The sequence below is a fragment of the Sarcophilus harrisii genome, chromosome 1 (assembly GCF_902635505.1).
Source record: "Sarcophilus harrisii chromosome 1, mSarHar1.11, whole genome shotgun sequence".
NCBI classification, from domain to species: domain Eukaryota; kingdom Metazoa; phylum Chordata; class Mammalia; order Dasyuromorphia; family Dasyuridae; genus Sarcophilus; species Sarcophilus harrisii.
In genome coordinates this window covers 42,127,091-42,148,741 of record NC_045426.1, presented here as the reverse complement: position 1 = coordinate 42,148,741, position 21,651 = coordinate 42,127,091, and the positions used below count along the sequence as shown (strand labels likewise).

Below are 21,651 nucleotides of genomic sequence, written 5' to 3'. Positions count from 1 at the left end.
TGAATGATAGATTGCCCAAGGTCATAAAAATAGTAAGTATCAGAGCTGAGTTTTGAACCCAGAGTATATAATAATAAAAGCTCTCTATATTATACTATATACTCTGAATTATATTTTCGATTATACTCCGATGAATATTCTATGTTCTATACTAGACTGTATTACACACTATATGCCATATCAAACTGGATTACAGAACATACTCTCTATATATTCTAGCCTCTGTGTCTTTGTCCAGATTATTCCACTAATTTAGTTCTTCATCATAGCCTTATAGAATTCTATCCATCTTTTAAGGTCCAAGTTCAATGCCACCTTTCCTATGAAGTTCCCTGATTCATCCAGCTAGAAAAGAACTCTTTAAGTCTTTGTATTTTTTGCAACACTTTTGGATCTTGCCTGCATACTTATTGTATTTGATTTTTGTACATGTCTTCTTTCCTTTACTAGGTTGTAGCTTTCTAAGGGCAGGAACTTTGGCTAATGTTTCTTTATGCCTCAGTATCTAGTATAATATCTTGTATTAATATAGTAGATGCTTAATAAATGTTAATTAATGTCATTGAATTGAGCATTCTCACTTACACATTAAATAGCATAATGATTTTCTAGTTAGCCTAAAAATTTAATTTTATTCTTATGAATCTAAAAGTTTGGTTTCACCTATTACTACTGTAGTCTTTTCTCTAAGGAAATTTCCCTAACCTTCCCTCATTGATTAGAGTCCTTATACACACCTTATTCCTCAGAACTCTAGCAATTGGATTTCTAGTTCTAAGACCTCATAAAGCCAACCAGTATGGCTCCTCTGAATAATGAGCCAGGTTTAATGAATATTTTTAAAGCAAAAATATGTAGTAAATAATAGACGTTAGAAGGTCATATTCTCCCAGAAGCTCACAAAAGTCCCTGGAGAAAGTAGGCTCAAAGTTAAAGTGCAAAGGTAGTGAAGGACATTTATAGAAAATACATATGGAATTGGTACAACTTTGGGTTTCTGGATGGTCATTCTCTCTTTATGGATGCATGGATGCTTCTGAAGGTTTCCTTAGGTATAGAGCTCTTCCAGGTTCTGAGGATCAATTCCTCTCTACTGTTCAGAAACAGCATTTCTTTTCTAGTCTAAAGGATCATACTTCTTGAAGCTGTTTTCTCACTCTGAGGGCTCACTGAATTAGTCTGTGTTTCATTTTGTCCTTGATGTGTCTCTCTTTACTCCAGGCTAAATATATTGTATGCTATCTGGTCCAGTACCCTTTAATAACATGGTCTGCGTGTTTGTGTGGGGAAGAGGAAGGCAGGTCTTTTTGGTCTTTCTTCTTTCCCTTACTATTCACTACTATAGTTGATCCCAAATCTGTAGTCTTTCATTGATGGGTTGGCACATCATGAAACTGAATAGCTGCTGAAATTCTTCACTATATAAAGATCTCAGAAGCATGGTTAGCTTGTTTGATTAGCCAAACAGACTATTCCCTACTTTATTCAATTAAAGAGGAGTTTGCATGTGATAAAAGACTCTGGGGGTATAGACAATCTTGTTTATATATTTTAAAAAAAGTAATCATATTTGTTGATTGATTAAGGTGATAGTGTTGAAGCTCCTACCTTAAATTTTCATTTAAAAATGCAATTCTGCAATAAAGTTCATGATTTCATTTTATACCAGGGAGCCAAGATCATTCAAGGCATTCATCAACTGCCTTCTCTCAAAATTGAAGCATGACTCAAATAAAATAACTGGCTCTGTTGCTGACTTTCTGGACTTTCACTACCATGCCACAGGGGCCTCTTTATCCTGAAAGTTCACTCCATCCTTGAACTTCTCATTTTGGAAATATATTCTTCTATGGGGATACTTCCTTTGACAGACCAGTTCTTCTCTAAACCTTAATTTCATGGAAATTAAACAGGCCACATCTTGTAGTTAAAATTTCCGTGTTTATCAACCAGTGTGTTCAATATAATACCTGAAATCTGGATAGTTGATGTTAATTATCTTTAATACTGTATCTGAAAATCCCTGACTGTTTGACCTCTTATAAGCAAAACACACAATAACTGAATTTTTTCCTTTCCATTTGGAAATCTGGCACCATGCAGATATTGCTCTAATTTGAAGCTATTTCATAAATTATTATTACTATTTTGGGATTAGATGAATACATGTAATTTTTGTCAGGCCTGTCCTTGTTTTTCCTAACTATTATTCTGATAATAAAATCAACATGTGCCCTTGCTCTTTCAAGAAGGGAAGGGGAACCATTTGGGAAAAAACAAACACAAAAGAAAAACCAAACCCCCCCGCCCCCAATTTACAATACTTCTGTTTTGGCAGCAGACAAGACAGCTTACCCTTTTAAAACATTGCATGAGCCACATACCAACAGCAGAGAGCGCTTTCATGATTCAAGGGTTTTCATCAATTTTTGCCTAGAAATTCTGCTATTGAAGATTCTGACCCATTTCTTCGTACAACGAGTGTGATTTGACAAATGACATCGGAGCAAAACACAAGGCAGACACTGACCCTAGTCAGATTGAGCATGAATGTGAGCCCTCTAGAAAGCAATTTACAAATCACCCGCAAGCAGAATGCTTACCAATCCGTTTTCAAGGACTGAGAAAAGTATGAGGAGATGTTTAATATGCCCCAGCTACCTTCAACAGAAAGTGCTATGCACAAGCCAATTGAGGGCACCCAAGTGTAGGTAACATACAGCCAAATGATAATCAACATGATTAGAATTTTCTCCTTGGAACCTGTGGTGTGAAGCCCCTATTTCATAATGAAGACAGTGCTAATGATGCCCAAATTGCTCTGGTTAGCCTCCAAATCTCCAAGTTGGTTACAACTATTAATAACAAATTGTTATGAGCAAGCCATAAAAGGTCTTAAAATAACTCTTCATCAACTCATTTTCCATTGTTCTTCCTTGCTGCCTTAGAAAAGGGAAATCATTTGGTCTGGGTATAGTAAGTATCACACTAGGGTTCCTCTTTCATCTTTTCTATCCTACTGTTTCTTTTTAAACCATTTTTTCTTTTTATTTTGAACTTCACAAACATGAAAATTCCAACATACAAAGGAGAATAAAAAAGGAATTGTATATAAAGCAGTAACCTTCTGCAGCATATTTTTATAAAATAAAATGTACATTAAATTTAATGTGATAGTAATGGTAATACCTTGTGTGTCTGACATTTTCTGAACTTTCTTCTATCTCTTTTGTATATTTTTAAAATGTTTCATTGCTGCCATTTTTCCCTTTTCTTTTTCTGGTTGTTATTGCATAACTATCATTACTTGCTAAATCCTCTAAATCAGATCCAAAGGATCTGATTTTTTTCAGGCATTTCACAAAAGTTAGCTTGGTAAACAAGCAGTCTCTCCAAATTACTCAAAATGTTTTCTTATGCACCACCTACTATGTTCCAAGCATAGATACCAGGAACACAAAGACAAAAAGAAAAGAGTACCCTCAAGGAGTTTATGATGTGTCAGGGGGAAATAACATGTTACATATAAGCAAATTTTTAAAAATGCAAAGAATTTACAAACAAGCCATAAGGAAAAATGGAATGAAAAGAGATTTTGCTTTTCCCTATCATATCCCCCCTTTGAAGTTCTGCTAGGGAGTTAGGATTTAAATACAAGACTTGAATAGACTTTTGGAGGAAAGGGAGACTTTTCACAGGGGAATTAAATGAATCATATCACCAAGCTAAGGTATCATTAAAATAACTCAATGGAATTCTTTTGGCTGTGACAGGAGATAAGAAAGAATGATAAATGGAAACCATAGTTATCTTTTGCCCTTGGAGAAAAATGGTCATCAAAGAAAAATAATCTTTTTTTTTTTCAGTTTGAGAAAAAGAAGTTAGGGACTGAATTCCTTCAAATTGTACATATAGTTAACTGTCCTCTGAGTCACTGATGAAGCATTCCCAAAGTTATCCCCTTACTGTCAGCAGAATAGAGGAAATCCTGGGCAATGCATGATGAGGTCTTTGCTGATTAAACACATACATCATTTTGCCTGATGGGTATTTGGGCAGCATCCCCCTTGGTAGAAGAGTCTGTTGACACAAAATGCAAAAGAAATGAAATGGACAAGATGGGTGATAGGTCACTATTCTCTAAAGGGAAAACCAGGTATAGGCATAACTATATGAGCCATCACCTTCACATGTCATCCTGACAAACATATTTAAGACATTGAAAAGGATTAGTGCTGTGGACAGCAGGTGGTGCTGAAAGCTTGGAAGAGTAAGAAGGAACGTTTTCAGGCTTGTTCTTTTCCTCCTCCTGTCAGCAATTTTCTGCAGTTTTCAGATGGCCATTGTAAAGCCTACATATCGGGTGACAGAAGCAATGATGTTTCACATTCTAAATGCAAGATTACTTTGGTTGCTTACAAAATTGGAAAAGGTCATCTAGAGGAGCTTAAAACAGAAGATCCTGATTGTTATATATCCAGAGACTCTGGGGTTTGCCTCTGGGATTTTCTTTCCCAGGTAGGCTAGGCTTTCTTAATCTTTATGAAAAAACTGCAACGGGACAAGTTGAAATCTTTTTTGTAACTATTATGATTTGGGGTTTGCCTGTGATATATATGTGACTTGTAGGCTAATTTCTTTTTCTAAGTAGATAAGGTGCTAGAGTTGCCTTCCTTTGATTGCTGAGATAGCATGTTCATTTATTTGTTCTTGAAAAATGGAAAATCTTTTCTCTGTGTCTCTGTCTTCTCTGTCTCTCTATCTGTCTCACACACAGAGTAACAAACTGAATTCTTAAAGGATCTCTCATTTATTCCATTTGGGCACTTCAGCATAGAAGACAATTCCTTTATGACAGTAGATAATCTTCAAAAGCTCATAGATGTAAAATGAAAATGGAAGGGGATCAGAGGTCATTTAGTCAAATTCATTCATTTTACAGATGAGGATGAGACTCAGAGAATTCTTTATCCAATGTCATATAGGCAAATTAACAGAGCCAGAATTTGAACCCAGGCCTTAAGAATCCAAATTTCATTGCATAATTTCTGTTCCAATGAAGTCAACTTGGTAATGAATCTCTTTAGTTTAGCAAAACAGTGAAGTAAAGTTTCAATTAATTGAAACTTGAGTTTTCTATTTTACAGAGATTTTATTTCTTCTCTCCATTCTAAAAAATAAATCAATGAATCATAAGGAAAATAACCTCAATATTAAGGAAATTCAATTTCTTGGATCTATTCATGAGAAACTACATGTAGCCTAATCTACCATGTCACAGAAAGAGAATTTTCTACTGGAGATTATTGACTTATAGAAGAAAATATGTTGGGGATCATAGAAAGAGAAAACAATTTGGTTCATCCTATTCTTAAATTAAAAATAGGGAACAAAATTACCCTTTATTCAGTTTTGTTATTGTTGTTCATCCCTCTCAATCTATTCAACTCTTCATTAATCCATATGAGGTTTTCTTGGCAAATACTGGAGTGGTTTGCCATTTCCTTCTCTAGCTCATTTTGCAGATGAAGTAACTAAGGCAAATAGGGTTAAGTGACTTGTCAGGATCACACAGTCAACCGAATTTGAACTCGAGTCTTCATGACTCCAGGTAGGTATTCTATCTACTGTGCCACCTAGCTTCCTTCCTTTTATTCATTAAAAATCAGGAAAAATTTAAAAAGAGTTCTAACATCAATAAGGGAGAAAAAAAGAAAGGATAGGAAGCTAGGATGAGATGGAAACAGGGAGACACAGAGGAGGAAAGACTGACATAAGAAAGGCCATACATATTCTGAGAGATTAACACATGCACAAATATATCCTCAAAACACACAAATCTACATTCAGAAAGACACACACACACACACACACACACACACATATATATATGAAGAAATGAAGTATAGACATTATGAAGAATGATTCATTTTGCTGAATGATTTAATTTTTAATATTAGCATAATACCTTTGTCAAAACCCCATTTCCTAGGCTAGTTCAAAAGATAACTCTCCCATTCTAGATGAGGAAGATAATTCATCCCAGCATTTACCTGGGCAGGATCCTCATTTTTGTTTTATGCTATAAACATAACCCATCCTGAACTTGGTCATCTTTTTTGCCTTTGTTATTTCCAGATCAAAGTTGGGGGTGACTTAGTCTACAAAGGGAGAACCTGATCAGAGTGTTGCTTTTTTTTTTCTATTTTATGAATGGTATTTGGGGTCATATAGGTAGTAAGTGTCTGAAGCTAGGTTTGAACTCAGGTCCTTATGACTTTAGGGCCAATACTCTATCAGAGTTCCACCCAGCTGCCTCCAGAACAGTTTTTATAGCTAGCTGGGTCTCATAACTGTCTCACTTTCCCCAAGTGCTTCTGCCTTCCAAGGATGAAGTAATAGGAAGGAGTTGAGAACGCTTAGTCCACCTCCTCACTAAAATATCCACCAATCAGAATTCCCTTGCTTTGCCAGAAGAAGTTCCAATAATGTATTATCAGGAAGACAAATTCTCAATTTGAAATGGCCTGTGACACTCTCTTGATGTCTTTGGTCAGCAATAGACACCAATGACCTCAATTTATTGGCTATTGCTACCATGACTAATAAATTAATTAATCATACCCAGAACTCTGTCTCTTGGAATTTCTAATGGCATATGAAGCAACATCACCTTCTTGTGACTCATAATGACCTTGAAAATGAAAGAATATTTTCTCTTCCACAGGCAAATACAGGGTTATAATCTCTTTAAATTTCTGCCAAAAAGGTAACAGGAAATTAAATGGAAGGTCACATACCCACAGGCCATGAGTCTACTACCCCTATCTCATAACTCCTATATCTATAGTTAAAATCCTGCACAATGACAACTGATACAGTGGTGACCCTGGCATATAATGTAAGATTTTTTAATAATTGATTACATGTATTCAACATATAGAACATATTAAGGAAATATAGTCAACCAATACACTTTAAACAGATTTTCAATACTGGTCAAAAGAAAAAGTTAACTAGAAGACTTGATTGACCAAAATAATCCATTTCTAGGTTTTTCAGTCAATATTAGAATAATAGCAAAAAGAATACAGAATAGTGGGTAGGAAGATAGAATAGAAGCCATAAAGATCTGGGTTCAAGGCTTGTCCTTGACACATATCAAGTTATGCAATGAAGGATGAGTCATTTAACCTCTTATTAGGAAGATTCATTTTCCTAAGTTCAAATCTGGCCTCAGATCCCTACTTGCTGTGTAACTTGGGCAACTCACTTAGTCCTGTTTGCCTCAGTTTCCCCATCTATCAAATGAGCTGGAGAAAGACAAACTATTCCAATATCTTTGCCAAGAAAACCACAGAGGGGGTCACATAGAATCATACACTGCTGATAAATGACTGAACTACAACAACTCCAGCAAATTCTTTAAGATTCTAATTTGGAGAGTAGGTGACAAACTTCCCTCATCAAAAAACACCTTATAACAATGAAATCACATATCTAAGCTTCTTTGCTATTAGAATGACAACTCAGTTTCAATATCATGAAAAGTACACACAATTCAATTTGAATAATTATTATGAGTTTTGTTAGGCTAACATACCTTTGGTTCAGCTCAACTCAACAAATATTAGAAACATCCTTTCCTTACAAGAAAATGGGATGTATGCTTAATAAATATACCACACAAGAATTTAAAAAACAAATAAACAAGGAAACGGGATGGAGAAAGAAAAAGAGAGAGGAAGAAAGGAAGAAAGAAAGAAAAAGAAATATAGAAAGACAGAAAAAAGAAAGAAAGAGAAAAAGAAAGGAAATATGAAAGGAATCAAGAAAGGAAAAGAAGAAAGGAATAAAGAAATGAAGGAAGTATCCTTGCCCACAAGAGGCTTCAGTTCAATCCTATTCTTTGCAACAAATGCATTTTCATGCTTTAAGTCATGCCAAAGTTCTTCCACTGTCATATTGAGTTGTATCACAATATATTGAAGTATAAATGCAGCATCAAAACATAAATCATTGCAACATGAAAATGGCAGCATATTTTTTTAAGATCAGTCAACTTCTTTCATTATCAAAGTTCTAGTTTCTATGAGGACAAAATCAACTAATTCATTAATCACTTATTACTCAATTAGATGTTGTGGAAGGAAGTAAGAATAGATATACAAAAATTAAAATCCCTACCCTCAAAGTAGTAACATTTCCTCAGGAGGTTGCTGCTTTAATGAATTGGACATTTAAAATCCTTTCGATGTAAGACTCGAGTTCCAAAAAAGAATCTGGGAATTATTTTTGTAGGAGCTGAAAATTGTTCCCATTGGGTCAGGAAAATTGGTCATGTGGCAAAACATGTTTAAACTGGAAAAAATGACTTTGCAAACAATTTAGTTAGGTAAATGGGAAAAGCAGACCCTTACTTTGAGTAGAAGAGGATGATGATTCTAGTCCTTAATCCATTTCAGACAATTCATCTTAATGATCTCTATAGCTAGACATAGCCAGGGCAAGGGGGACAGTTAATAAAGATCAATGAAGATGATAAAGTCCCTTTAAACTTAAACACAAATACTCAAGTATTGGAGTTTCTGTTCTATTACTAGATATAGAAACAAGTAGTCAAATCCAAAGAACAGATTACTAAATATACTATCCCAATGGGATTCTGTCTTGCATAGGGTTAGGATGACAAATATAAATACTGCTACTAATACTGATTAACTACATTTTTGCAGTACTTTAAAATTTGCAAAATACTTTACATACATCATTTCATTTGATCCTTCCAATAGCTATATATAATAGGTACTATAACACCCTCATATTGCATTTTCTCCAGAAATTCAGAACAAAGAGGTCAAGGGTTTGATCAAGGTCTTTCTGAATTTTTCAATCAATATTCTATTCACCATGTCTTGATGCTCTTCAAAATTTTCCTAGAATATTATAAAGCAATAAATGTGGGGGTTGTCCATGAGTATAACAGTTAAAAAATCCCAAGTCTTTACTCATTTGTTAAGATAGCTGTATCCCTGAGGGGAGAAATGAAGAATTCTTTGAGCCTAGTCAATAGAAATGTGGCAATGAGACAGAGTATCAGGAATGACAATCATTTTGCCAATGGAACTAGCAAATAATATACCCACTATCCCTGTCTTGCCCAAAGAAAGTAGTTACTTTAGGGTAGTATAGTAGAGGAGGAGAATCTGGTGAATTATAGTCATATGGACTGTGAAATATGGAGCCAGTATCTGCATGAATTATCCAAATGTTTATTTTCACTTTCCACCGGTTAGCTTTGGTTTCATGGTTATTTGGTAAAAGGAAACATGAGAAAATGAAGGAAGAGGAGGCTCTTAGTATCTAATAGGATTGGAGAAATATTTTTGAATCTTAGATTTAGGGTCTAGTGACTATGCTAAGCAAAGCCTCCAGTGGTACTACCCTTTCCACAGTTAACATAGCTTATTGCTGACTTTAATTCATTGGGAAAGAGGTGTTTGGGTGGCTGCCAATGTTTAGGTATAAATTAGTCTTCAACATAATTTGCATAATTTTCTTTCTATTTTGACAGAACTTGCAATGCTGTGTTGGTTCCAGAAGAACCTGCAGGAGTCAAGAAATAGGGATTAAGTGGCAAAGGGGCAGACTGGAAAGGAAAGGAAGAGAGAGATGAAACAGATGGAAAATGGCAAGGTGAGTGCAAAGGGGCCCAAAAAGGAGAGTGGCAAGATGTAGTTCTGTGAAAGCAACAGCAGAATTAGCTAACACATTGGTTGATTTTATTTTCAAATGTGCCCAAACTTATGGCATTTATTTTTTTTTTTTTGGCTTGTGCAAATGACAATGGCTTTAATACTCTATTATTTAAGGAACAGCAGGGATAAAATCTCAATAAGAAGTAAAATTTTTAAAAAATATATATTTTCATACTTTGCTATTTTTCTGATATTTCCCAAGAAAACTATTAACATGTCTTAAGTATGGACAAGAAAAGCCAGGAATAAGTACTGAGGGCTTCCAGGAAAAATAAAAAAGAAAGAAAACAATCTTCCATATATTGATGGATAGAGAGAGAAAACACATTCATCTTGAGTATGGGACAACAAAAACAAAATGAGTATGTTAGTTGAAAGAAATATTATAGTTTCAAAGGAACATAATTTTAGAGGGAAGGGGACCTTAAAAGTCACCTTGTCTAACTAGGTTTCTCATAATTAACCATTTTAAGGAACATAGACCCAAATCTTGCATTGATACTTGTGATAGAAAATAGATGGATATTAAAATTGGTAACAGATGTTTATAACCCTTGGCTTCCACTGGGAACATCATATTGAAATTACCCAGGAAACGGATCACTATTTACCATAACAATGTACCAATGTTCATGTCATTTGAGTAGATATTTGATTGCTCCTTTACCAAGGCAACAGATCAAAAGTGAAAGCAAATGCCCCAAATGACTCAGAGATGTGGGATCATCAGTTTGTGCAGGATTCAAATTCAGGGACCTCCATTAGCTCTCTGGATGTCACTAGGAACTGTGAAAAATGCTGAAGATAGGAAAATCTGACCCTGAGCGGAGAAGATTAATAACCGGTGAATAACTAAACTAACTCATTGATAGTTTTGCCATGCTAATTTCTACAGCTATCTTAATGGATTATTTGAGTAGTTTATGGGGCATAGCCAAAAGTGCATTGGATAAAGGAATACTGAAAGGCCTGAACAAAGCTTAGCTGAGCAATATAGCTGAGTAACTCTCTTGATAGAGAGTACTGTGTCATTTTCTACTATTATTTTTCCCTTGTGTCTATTGCTTTCCGGGTGTTTCTGGGGCCCAGGCTCTTATCAAGGACTAACTGGTATTTTTATTTTCTTCAATACAATCCCCATATAGTTTTGAAGACTACTTACTGTCTATAGTCAAGGAAAAAACATTTGTCCAAGAGACATCTGTGAATATTGCTGAGGATTTTGTGACCACCAAACTTATAACAAGAAAATTGTACCTTCAGAGTCAATTAGCTCTTAATGTTAGGTTCTGCCTGTGACAAGTTATGCTAAATAGCTTGATGGTCAGAGACATCTGCATTATTGAAAGGGTTTTTTCACCCAAGTATTTGGTATCATATTAAAGAAACCTCTCTTTCATCTGATATGTTAAATCTACCGAGAAACAAATACCTTTGGTAGGTAGAACAGAATATAATAAAAGATCTCTGGTCCTGAGAGTCAGAAGATTGAATCTAATGTCTTAATCTTGACATTTAATTAGCTGTGTGACCTTGAACAAGTAAACTAAGCTCTCTATGCCTGTTTCTTCCCTTGTAGAATAAGGATATAAACACCCAGACTCTTCACTTCATAGGGTTGTTGTGATTAAAACCCCTTTGTAAACCTTGAAATACTCTAAAGAGATATTATGATTATGTTGTCATCTTCCTAATAACAACATTTTTATAGTTACGTCATATTTCAAATGATTCACCATTCGGTCAGTGGACAACAGAGAAGCACATAGTAAGTATGAGCAGGGATGCATCATAATACAAACATGAATGTCAAAGAAAAACCCAAGTTAAAGATATCATCATACAAAGAAGATGGGCTGGTTGTGTGGAGAGAGTGATGAGAGGGTGGTCATGAATGTCCTGTGTAACCTAGTGGCATTTTCACAATATTAGGAGAATAAGAAGGTCCCTAAAATATTGGGGGGGACACATTGGCTATGGGTTGCACATGAATTATGGACTCTGATCTTCACTGTTGCAAGAAATAGACACATTTTTCAGATCCTAGATTTTTTTTCATGTAGTTAAATTTTACTGATTGAATTGTAGCACAAGAGCCCAGAATAGTCTGGCTCGATTGGCTCCACATTTTTATTCACAGGACTTGTCAATTCTCCTTACCCATGCCTTGCATATGTCCCCTTTTCACTATTTACATGACTGGCATGCTAATTCAAGCCTGTTTAAACTCTCCCATGGATTACTGCAAGAATCTCCTAATTCTTTCCGTGTTTTCCATGTTCTCTCCTTTCCAATCTATCATTCATATAGTTGCCAAAATCACTTGACAAGTCCCTTTCCCACTTCTATGCCTTTGTATAAACTTTTTTGCATGTCTGAAATGTTCTTCCATGCCACTTCTTTTTATAAACCTTTACTTTTTTTCAAAGTTCAGCTGTGTTTCACCTCCTCTGAGAAACCTTTCCTGATTCCCTGAACTGCTAGTATGTTTTTCCTCCTCAAATTTTCTTATATTTATTTATTCTTACTTATCAATATACCTTCCCGTCCCAGTAGAAGGTAAACTCCTTGGAAGCAGGGGCTATTTCACCTATGCCTTATGTACCTCCAGCACCCAAAATGCTCCTCTGATCCTTTCTCCATTTCCCATTGAGGTATTCAAAGCTGACTAAAGAGCAATTTATATACCAGGATCATTTCCCCTAGCAGCTATACACTTCATCCACAATGTGTGTATCTTAGCAAAAAAGAATTTCAATATAAAATATTCCAGCAACCCTTATAACCAACTTAAAAGTGCTTTAGACATCGTCAACCTTTGTAAATGGCCATTTCTCCATTCAGTTTCTTCAGCATCAACATGCTTGGTTCCTTGGGCTAATTCCCATTTATTCAGAAATCCAACTTGGTGATAACTTTGATCTTTTTAGCAGAATTTGTGACACCAAATTTGTAGTCTGCCAGATTGTGGGAGACTACAATGTCCACATGGCACACTAGTAATTTCCTACTTCATAAAATACATCTTTCAGCTGATGTTTGGGTGCTGGGCATTAGCACATTTCCTAAATTGACATCAAAGAAAGTACTTAGCACAGATTGCAAACAGTCTCAACTTGAGGTAAGTTTATCCCTCCCCAGAATTACCACCTTTGGACTCCCATCAGAGGCCTGAGCAGTCAGTCCTCAGCCAGTATCTGGGCACAGTGGCATATGCATTCTTTGCTAGACTGAATAATGAATGCAGGTTAATTTAAATCAGAAAAAACAGGCTTTTCAAAAGGGATTGTCTTAAGAGATTCCTGGAAGGAAGGCACCACAAAGCCCAAACAACTGAAAACATAAGCTAGTTTCTTAAAGGGAAAAAAGAGGATAATACTTCACTTTTGTTCCCATTTTGGACCTCAGAAAAGAATATTATTGAATCAATCATTTCCCTTTCTTGCCAACACTAGAAGAGCCAAGCCAATCATATGTAATGGAGTCTGACGAATGATGATCAAATCTATCACTGATGGAAATTCCTACTTTCTGTAGTGCCAGCTTCTAGCCCTCCTCCACTGATTATCCTGAAAAAGCCAATCATGCATTTGACTAAAGTACCCCATTTGCTCAGCACACAGTTTAAAAAATAAGCGCTACTTCACGTTCAATGTGCTCTAAATTAAATAAACGACAACCACGTCTGTGTCTCACGTTACAGACGGCCCAGAGGGAGCACCAGGTGATACCTTTTGTGGGCTATTGATTAAAAGGAGCTGATATCCATCTTTTCAAGCACAGAATAATCCACGAGTATTACTGCAATGATGGGCATCTTACTGAGAAGGTTAATCAGAGACATGAGAAATCATCCTGCTCTTTGAGCAAGTGTGAGTCATTCAGGGATCTGTTCTGGTCCCTAATCACCTACCCCATGGATGGCTCCAAAGCCAGAATCTGGGGCAGTCTGTGTTGGCTGTCATTTGTACAGAGTGGGAAGGCCGTCTGCCTCCTTGAACAGTTTAGCCTGCTGAGAACTCTGATTTGTGGTGTTTATACCCCATTCATGATGGTAAACAGCATAAATATCAGAAGTGGATATGAAGTAGATTTACATTTTCTAAGAACGACAGAATGACTAATCCCCAGCACCTTAATATGGCTACTAAAAAGCACTGGGGCATTTTTTTTTCATTTTTATGGAAGTGTATGTAGTAAGACATGTTGTTAAGTGCTGTTAGATTGTGCTGAGAGTGGGGGCGAGAAGAGAACCAGCCATGTTTGCCCTTAGCAGAGCTCTCCTTCCTCCTGCCTAGTTTTTTCTATTATTTTACAGCTGACTTTTATTTTAAGACCTTGTTACCATAGGATCAAAAGAAAGTCCAAAAGTATTAATACAATGAGTATGAGAGCTACCTATCCGTATCTGCTCCCAGAGATAGGTAGTCCCTCCTGAGTCCACAGTAGGCAAGTCCTCCCCTCCCTTTAACCTGCCCCCTGAGATCCTAAGACAGGTCAAAAGTCTAGACTCAGCCTTTCTATCAGTCATTCCCATCAAGAACGCCCAAGGGTTTCCCAATATTTTCTAGTACTGCAGTAGCATTTATTTTTATTTTTGGAGGCAACTGGGGAAAATGATTTACCCAAAGTCCCACAGCTATTAAGCTAGTAAGTGTCTGAGGCTGGATTTGAATTCAGGACCTCCTAATGAAATGCATTTAAAACTGAATTAGATGAGTTTTGAAACAAATGAGTACTGAAGTACCACTGTATCTCTTCTCAATCTATTTTCTAGATCAATTGTTTTTCCAATGTGATATTTCACATTTTCTTTTATTTTTCAATTTTTTTCTTTTCATTTTAAATGTGTGAGTTGATGAATCTGGGATAAAGATAACTCAGTTATTCTCAAGATCCTTTTCAAGAGTAGTCGTTGGTAATCTTGATTAGGAATGTTAATATTGGGCATTTTTTTGTGGTTTCTTATCCAGTAGTGTCTGTCTCTTTATGACTCCTTTTGGGTTTTTCTTGGCAAAGATACTGGTGTGGTTTGCCATTTTCTTCTCCAGCTTATTTTACAAATAAGGAATGGAGGAATCCAGGATTAAATGACTTGGAGAGGGTCACATAGCTAATAAGTATTTGAGGCTAGATTTGAATCCAAGACCAGCTAGTAAATGAACATTTAATGATCACCTTTGAGAAGCAATGTAGTATAATAACATCATATTTAGCAATAACAATAATTAGGAGAACAGCTAACATTACATAATACTTTAAATTTTGCAATTTGTTTCATCTACCTGATAGCTGAAAATTATAAAAAAGCAAAAACAATCTTTTTGGATAAATATAATAGAAATCTGGAATTGTTTCATTCAATAAATATTTGCTAAAATAATCTTCCTATAGTATGGATTTAACATGGCTCTCTTCTGCTCAAGAATCTTCAATGGCTCCCCACTGACTCTAGAATAAAATTAAAGTTCCTCAGCTTGGCATTTAAAGTGAATTACAGTCTGGCTCTAGTCTATTTTCCCAGATTTATTTCACATGACTCTTCTCAAATATTCTATAATCCCATTAAAAGAGTTTCCATGCCTTTGCATAAGCTGGCTTATCTGGAATAGATGTCCTTTCCATCTCAGACTTCTAACTGTGTGCTTAGTTTCCTTCAAGATCTAACTTAGCTTCTACCTCTCCTGGGAAAGCTTTCCTGATCCCTCCAATTTTTAGTGTTTAACTTTTGCTCAGCTAGTATTCACGTCCCACTTCAATTACCTATGCGTACGTTCTCCCTCTCTAATAGAATGTGAACTCCTGGAGATGAGAGACGCTGTTTGTTTTGTGTTCGTATTCCTAGTACCTATCATGACGCCTGCACATAAAGTGTGCTTACTCAATGCTTGTTGAATGAATGATGGGAAAGTAGTTATGAGGGTGCAGGAAGGAACACAACGATAAATGGCATGGACTCATTTACACTATTAAATCTCTGAGCCAGGAAGTTTGGGTGACAATTCATAAAATACATTAGCTACTAGGAAAAACCTAATTTATAGACAAATGTCTGGATTTGAACAGACAGAAGTCATTTTTATGGAAAGCTGACTGGTAAATATGGACTACAAAAGTGGGACTGTTTGGACAGTACCAATCAATGTCATGTGACAGGACCTTGTGCTGTTTGTCCTTGGCAAAGGTGATACATGCAAAGATTAGGAAAATATCTGTGGTAGGGAGGAGTAGTCCCTGGTTGGTATTTACAGGACAGAATTTTAACCTGTGAGGAAAGTGATCATGAATTACAAAGTCAGAGTTGCTGAGTAAGACATCAATCAAGCACAAGAATTTTTAAGCCCCTATTATGTACTTTATGCATTATGCACCTGTTGTGTAAGGTGCTAGGTATCTAGGACACATATGCAAAGAATGAGGGAATTTATGTTTTTAGAGTATGTATTACATTTTACATGTACATGGGAAACCACATGTACATTTGTAAATGCATATCAGAATAAATATAAAATAAACTCAAGGTCATTGAACATAAGGCATTTAGAGAGGAATAACAAATAGCTGGGAGAGAATGAGGAAAGCTTTGTGTAAAATTTGACACTTGAGATGTGTCTTGAAGGAAGAAAGAGAATCTTTAAAGCAGATGGAAGGAGGGAGTTTAGTTTAGTTGGGTCTTACAGTATTTTTTACTTTCTCTTCATTGGGGAGTTCTCTTTTTTAACTTTGTGTTCTACATTGCTTGTTGTCTTAGAGGCACTGTGATACAGTAGACAAAATACTAGCTTTGGAGTTACTGTCTAGAATCAAATCCTGTTTCTGACACTTAACTTCTCATCGATGGCAAACATATGGTTGGTATTCCACAAAAATCTCAACTAAATAGAAAATATTTCCCAATTATTTAACAAAATAAATAAAAATACAATAAAACATAGATTGTATCAATATGTGGTTTTCTAAGTCAATATGCAGACTTCAGGGAATCTTATATATAGCTCAGTAGCATCTGTTTCTATTTGAGTTTGACATTACTTGCTGGAGGACATCTAAGTTCTTTTCCTGTTCTAAGTCAATGACCCAATAACCTAATACTCTCCGTTGGTTGCCTCCATTGTAAACTAATGGTTTGGACTTTGACCCAATCGTGGCTTCACCTGTGTGAGTGATGGATGTCAAAATATCCAGAATTGACTCCATGTCACACCTTAACTCCAGAGCAGCTACCTCAGAAACAGAACATGGAAGGAACTCAGTAGCCCATTATTCAGATTGAGCCATGTTGTAAAGAGTAGATTATAATCTTAGAGTCTTTCATTCTTCATTGGCATGCACTGCATAAGGACACAAGGGAAGAGGGGACTGCCAATTAAGTCATAGTGCCAGTTCTTGACATAGTCTCTATTCTCACTCACCCTGCTCTGGGTTGCTAAAACTATACTCAAATTACTCCACATTGATCTTTTTGTCAACTCTCTACCACTCAGACTTCTCATTCTCTAACCTTAGTTAACTGCATTCTCCACAATCTCTTTCACTGCCATCACCAAGTCTGTTCGTATTATTTGGAATTTGGCTCTTAGGCTAGTCTGTTAATAATAATGAAGGAGAAGGAGAAGAAAACAAAGAAGAGATGGAATCTTTTATTAAATGAGCCAAACACTTCCAGAAAGCACAAAGGAGTAGTAGTAGTAATAGCAGTAACAGAAGCAGCAGCAGCAGTAGTAGTAATATTAGTACTACTACTAGTAGTAGTAGTAATAATAATAGTAGATATAGTAGAAGTAGTAGTAGCAGCAGCAGCAGTAATAGTATTAGTACTAGTAGAAGTAGTAGTAGTAATAATAGTAGTAATAGTAGTAGTAGCAGCAGCAGCAGTAGTAGTAGTACTAGTAGAAGTAGTAGTAGTAGCAGCAGCAACAGTAATAGCAGCAGCAGTAGCAACAGCAACAGTAGTAGTAGTAAGTAGTAGCAGCAGCAGTTGTAGTAGCAGTAGTACTAGTAGAAGTAGTAGTAGTAATAGTAGCAGGACCAGTAGTAGTATAAGTAGTAGTCATAGTAGTAGTAGAAGAAGTAGTAGCAGTAGTAGTAGTAGTAGTAGTAGTAGTAGTAGCAATAAAATTAGCAATAGTAGTTGTAGTAGCAATAAAAGTAGTAGAAGTAGTAGTAGTAGCAATAGTAGTAGCAATAAAAGTAGTAGTAGCAGCAGTAATAGTAGTAGTAGTAGTAGTAGTAATAAATAGTAGTAGAAGTAGAAGTAGTAGTAGTAAATAGTAGTAGTAGTCGTAGTAATAGTAGCAGTAGTGGAGGTAGTACTAGTAGTAATTGCTATTGTTGTCCAGTCATTTTTCAGTTTTATATGATTTTTTTTTGTGACTCCATTTGGGGTTTTATGGAGTAGTTTGTCATTTCCTTCTTCTGCTCATTTTACAGATGAGAAAATTAAGGAAAGCGGGATTAAGTGACTTGTTCAGGGTCACACAGTAGATAAGTGATTAGACCAAATTTGAACTCAGAAAGCTGAGTCTTCCTGACTTCAGACCTGGTGCCATCTAGAAGCACAGTAATAGGAACAGCTTGCATTTATATTGTGTCTACTTGTGTAAGTCATGTTAAGTGTTTTACAAATATTATTTCATTAAATCCTCACAACCACCTTGAGAGGTGGGTGACTTTATTGTCCCCATTTTGTAGTTGAGGAAACTGAGGCAGAGAAAGATTAAATGACATGTCCAGAGTCATAAAACATATGTTTGAGGCTGAATTTGAACTCAGATCTTTCTGACTCAAAGCCCAACACTTATTCGCTGTTCCCCTAGTTTGCTCTCTAAGCAAGAAGGGAAAAGATTTGCTTTACTAGAAGCACTCATACAAAGACAAGGAACTAAGACCTCTGAAGGAGAGCAGACTTCTGGGGAAGTTATATGGTTTTTATTTGGCAGATTCTATTATGGAAAAGACTTGAGAGTTACTGGTAGCAATAGCTGCAGCCAATGTTTGGAGGTCAAAAATATAACACTCAGAAGTGTCTGAGACAAATGGAGATCAACAATAGCCTCTGCTGGGCAAGAGGTTTCATTTCTGTGGGAGTAAATAAAACAGCAGATAGAAGAAACAGGGGCTATCAAGCCATGGGAGAAGCATCTGATCCTAGAAGGAAGGAAGGAAATGGCACAATAGGATGACAAACCATTCCCGATATAAAACTCAGCCAGTGATAGAAAATAAAAGTCTTGATCCTCCAAGGGGAAGACAAAGCTTCCAGTCCTAGATATTTGGGCAGAGATTGGGGAAGAATTAATGCAGCTCAGTAAATAATGTGTATCTGAAGACTATAATACAGTGTTTTGGTCTCCTTCGAATAGAAAAGGGATTGAAGTTTAAAAAAAAAGAATTGGAATTGACCATGGCATGACAATAGTGTATAACCCAAGAAGAGGCCTAATTAAGGTAAAGTCTCGTGTAGTTAGATAGGAGAATTTTCAGTTTTATAATAACAACAACAAAAATAATATTATATTTGATCATATTGGAAGATACCCTCTAATGAACCCACAGAATGGACTGAAGATTTTTTATGAAAGCTCACTTAAATAGCAATAAAGATAAAGACTTCTTAAACATTAACCTCTCAAATATGTGCTCTTACTACCTGGAGTTGGATTTTTATTACAACAGTGGAGTCCTAGCATCTACTGAAAAAGTACCATTTCATACAAAGTAGGCTTACCAGCCCCAGTTCTTCCTTACATTTATCCTGTGCACTATGGTTTCCACTATTATATCTATTAGGAGTCATTTAAAGTTGTCCGTCATATTCAACTTTAGCTGAAACTGCTTATAAATAGAAGGCTGATTGATGTCAAAATTCTGGGAACTCAGAGCTGTAAAAGATCAGATCTGGTTGGCTGCCTGAAACTTTTGCTTTGATGGATTCTTCTCCAGATTAGCAGATGAGTTATTAATCCATTTACCAAATATGCAGTTAAAGAACCTGTGCTCTATAGGCTGGTATTATCTTCAATTCATCCTTTCCATTATGGACATGGATGTATAATCTAAGATTTCTTGGAATTGGGAGAGGTGATGAACTTTTGATATTTGATAGTCTGATATCTATATAACTTAATATAACTTTCTGTATAATTTAATATATTTAATATCATAAATCCTTTAATATTATATATTTAATTTTATTCATTTAAAAAACTATTATTAGAAGAGGTTCATTGACTAAAAAGCAGTCCAGGCTGATATGAAAAAAAAGTTAAGAACCCATCTTCTAGGAGTGAGAATTTGTATTATGCTCAATCACAAATTTCTAGACAGACCAGATATAATCACTCCAATATCACTTTGTCAATTTAGAAAATATTATTACAAAAAGGAAAATTAAAATCATATGTGTCTCAAGAATTCTCCTTTATTCCCATTAACACACTATTTATTCTTCCAGGACAGGAGACCAAAATCCTCAAATAACAGCAGTTGAAGAAAGAACAGTCCCTCTAAAGACAAGGCTAATTTGTTTTCCAGTGAGAGGTGAAAACCTGCCTCAATTTGCTTCAGATTCCTCCAAGATAATGACTTATGTTTTCTTGTCCCAATTAACCACTGGCTGATTCTGAGAAGACCAACATTCATTCACATAACTCTCTATTCCACTGATAACCTCCTGGCACAGATGTGTCAGAGAAATGCCGGATCAATGCTGAATCAAGTACAGAACTAAAAAGGAAGCCTTTTGTCTAATTCTTATTTCTCAAGTAAGATCATTTTAAGACTCTTTGTGCTTTCCTTGGTGTGCATATTCTTTCCACGAGGGCAGATCACAACCCTGCTTCTGTTAAGCACACAGTTTCATGAATCCCTATAATTGAAAACAATATATCATCTCTTAGACTACCTTTCTGAGCTTATGTGTGATGTAGAATGTCACCATGTCCATTCTCAACACTTTACAACTTGGTATATTCTGCCAGAATTTGTGTAATTTTGGGGGTAGTATTCAAGGATCATCCCTTTGCCTAAGACACTGGAGGCATTAGAGGATTCCTGATAATTTTTCTAAATCCAAACTAAGGATTTATGTTTTCTTGCCCTATTTAACTAGAAGATCAGCATTTGCTCACATAATTAAACCTCTATTTTACTGATAATCTCCAGGGATAGATGTGGCAGAGAAAAAGTAGGATCAATGTAGATTCAAGTATAAAATTTAAAAGAAAGTTTTAACTATATCCCTCCCTCTCCTACATTTCTCATTTCTCATACACTTTAACATTTTTGCCTTTGAATCCCCAGTCTACAACAATGACTGACACATAGGTGCTTAATGAAAACCTGTTGACTGCTCAATAAATTGATTCAGCCATTTGAAATCAAGAAGTGATTTGTAGCAATTTATAAATTATAAAATCTCATACTGAAAATTTTACAATCAGTTCTAGTGAGTCAGTTTGAGCTGCTCCCAGAACCACCCCACCTCCCTCCTCTTGTATATTCAAGGTAATGCAGTAGAGACTATCTAAACTTCTTTATGGGACATGTACTTAAGATTATACCATTTTTGTACTAGGCTCCTCTATACAGGAGTATGTTTTTCTACTAGACATTATCACATTGTTTCATCCTCCATTGGTAGACTCTGATCCAAATAGGGGTCCTGTTTCAAAAATAGGCAGCTCATATTTATATAGTATTTTACAGTTTCTAAAGGGCTTTACATATATTATTTCATTTTATCAGCACAATATCCCTGAAAACTAGGTGCTATTATTATCATCCCCAATTTATTTATGAGAAAACTGAGTCAGACAGAAATTAAATGACTTGCTCAGGGTCATATAATTAATTTGAGGCAGGCTTTGAACTCACATATTCTTCACTCCAAGCC

General features: G+C 35.8%; 1 protein-coding gene and 1 long non-coding RNA gene across 6 annotated transcripts in view; one reads left to right on the top strand and one right to left on the bottom strand.

The window, feature by feature from the left end:
* Positions 1–21,486, top strand: part of LOC116421722 — a 78,649-nt gene extending 57,163 nt beyond the window's left edge. The window contains exons 2-3 of the long non-coding RNA XR_004232217.1: positions 9,575–9,696; positions 20,212–21,486. This is a non-coding gene — a long non-coding RNA (uncharacterized LOC116421722). The remainder of the gene's footprint in view (positions 1–9,574; positions 9,697–20,211) is intronic.
* The window catches only part of CNTN4 (contactin 4), a 1,178,424-nt gene that overhangs the window by 51,704 nt on the left and 1,105,069 nt on the right, over positions 1–21,651 (bottom strand). The window lies entirely within an intron of this gene.